This window comes from Cricetulus griseus (genome assembly GCF_003668045.3).
Source record: "Cricetulus griseus strain 17A/GY chromosome 1 unlocalized genomic scaffold, alternate assembly CriGri-PICRH-1.0 chr1_0, whole genome shotgun sequence".
In the NCBI taxonomy this organism is placed as follows: domain Eukaryota; kingdom Metazoa; phylum Chordata; class Mammalia; order Rodentia; family Cricetidae; genus Cricetulus; species Cricetulus griseus.
The window spans coordinates 23739858-23742444 of NW_023276806.1; the positions used below are offsets into that span (position 1 = coordinate 23739858).

General features: G+C 43.3%; 1 pseudogene; it reads left to right on the forward strand.

Annotated features, from left to right (window-relative positions):
- Window positions 1-495: 495 nt before the first annotated feature.
- Window positions 496-988, forward strand: LOC100768797 (annotated as a pseudogene).
- Window positions 989-2587: the final 1599 nt, after the last annotated feature.

Consider the following 2587-nt stretch of genomic DNA (forward strand, 5'->3'; position numbering starts at 1 on the left):
CTTTCTCCCTCTCTTTCTCTCCCTCCCTCCATCCCTCATTTCCTCCCTATCTCCTGGATGGAGCAATACAGAGGGAGCGATACCACGTGACCTCCAAGATTCATTAATTCCCCCTCGCGACTATGGCTTTTGCCCTCTGTTAGATCCAGTTAAGCCAGCATGGAAGACTTTTGACTTCCCTGAGGGCACGGTGCTGGAGGGGCACAGGCAAGCACCATCCTAGCTAACCCTGGTTCAGCCATCTCATCCCAGAAGGGTGCCATTGGTGAAGAAGGCTTCTGAAATAAGAACTCCTCCAACAGCAGTCTTTAAGTCAACCCACCAAGTGAGCCATCCCAGCTGTACAAGGGAAACTTTCTCTGCTTAGTCTTGTTCAAGTTCCTCACTCCATTCCATGTTTCAGATTTGCGATAGCAATGATTTGTTGTCTGTAAGAAAAAACTTCCTCTTAAGCTCGCTCCTGGGAGGTGGGTCCCACGCGGAGTCAACACTAGGATGGAGAAATGTTATTTTTGTTCCGGGCAGATCTACCCTGGCCACGGCATGATGTTCGTCCGCAAGGATTACAAGGTGTTCCAATTCTGCAAATCCAAGTGTCATAAAAACTTCAAGAAGAAGCCGAACCCATGCAAGGTCAGGTGGACTAAAGCCTTCCGGAAGGCAGCTGGCAAGGAGCTCACGGGGGACAACTCATTTGAATTTGAAAAATGTAGAAATGCACCTGTGAAGAGCTAGCTACCAGCAAGAGCTATGGAATAAAACTATTGATGCAATGAAGAGAGTTGAAGAGATCAAACAGAAGCGCCAGGCTAAGTTTATAATGAACAGGTTGAAGAAAAACAAAGAGCTGCAAAAGATTCAGGGCATCAAAGAAGTCAAGCAGAACATCCACCTTCTCCAGGCTCCTCTTGCCGGCAAAGGAAAGCAGCTGGAGGAAAAAATGGTACAGCGGTTACAGGAGGATGTGGACATGCAGGATGCTTCCTAATGGTGCCGCCTGCAACCAGCCCTGGGCACACTGGAAACCAGTGTAGACTGTTGATCCCAAGTTTTTGATTGGTTTCATAAGGTCCCTCAGACAAAGGGGATGCACATGTTTCCCTCTAATATTGCAGCCTGTAAAAGCATCCGTCGTGGGAGTTAGAGCTCAGCTCAATGTTTTGTTTCGCTGTGTTATGCTCAGAAAACATGAAAGTTTGTGTGTAGATGAAAGCATGAACTCTGGGCATAACATGGTTGAGCCATTGCTTAATGGCACCAGGTGACATGACTGTCCCGACTGTCTTGCTAGTGTGAAATTTGTTATGATGTAATATTTTCCTTGTACTAGAATTGCCTACTTATTAGGGTTATTGAAGCAGAGATCACAGCAAGGAACTAACCGTTCTCATGACAACCTTAGTCTCTTGTTTTGGTTTCCTCTGTTAAGTAGCTCCTTAGAGTTGCATACTGGCTGTATACAATGCTACAATGTAGCTTAATTATGCCGGGCTGTTTGCCCTGCTTCAGCCATTCTAATAGGCAGCTTGTGGGTGTTGGGGAATGGGACAGATTGAATAAACTTTGCCTAAATAGTATCTTATTACAGTTTTGGAGAACGCTCAATTCCAAGTTGTGTCTTCTGGTCCAGCAACCGCCTGTCGTCCCCCCCCCCCCCCCATTCTCTGCAGCCCAGTAATGGTCTAGAAGCAAAAAAATCTTGGTGCCTTTTAAAAATTTTTATGTGATTTTCTTTTCTTTTTTTTCTTTTCTTTTTTTTTTTGAGGCACTCACTCTGGAGACCAGGCTGGCCTCGAACTTACAGAGATCCACCTGCCTCTACCTCCCCAGTGCCGGGATTAAAGGCATGCGCCACCAACGCCTGGCTTCTTTTTTGGATTTTTGAGACCATGTCTCTCTATTATGTAGTTCCAGCTGTCGTGGAACTCACTCTGTAGACCAGGCTGCCTGGAACTCACAGAGATCCACTTGCCTCTGTCTCCTGAGTGCTGGGATTAAAGGTGTGTGCCATCATACCCAGCATCTTTTATTGTCTTCAAAACAAAACAAAACTCTTTGTTTATGGAAAATAGAATTTATGGATAGACTGTTGCCTATTATTTATACATAAATAAAACCATTTCTAAAGTTAAAAGAAAGAAAGAAAGAAAGAAAGAAAGAAAGAAAGAAAGAAAGAGAGGGAATCCAAGTCCAGATGCACTACAAAGAGGCTCCAAATGCAAGACCCCCAGCTCTTGACCTGAGTTTCAAGAGTCTTTGAGAATTAAGATTGACAAACTTGACCCCCAGATCTGCCTCAGAAGCACCTATCTGGGCATTCTTGGACACTGATAACATCTCCACCTTCCCCTTTATATTTATATATATATATATATATATATATATATATATATTATTTTCTCTTTGTTCTCCTCTCCTTATTAAGTTATATCAAGGAATTTTCTAAGTCATCTTAATTTCAGAGGGATTAAAGCAAGCTGTACATACATAAACATAGTAAAAAGAATTCTTAGTTAATTAACTAGATGGTTGACAAAAGTTAAAACAAACGTCACTAGGACAAATGCTGCCTTGTCTGCTTTGTGAC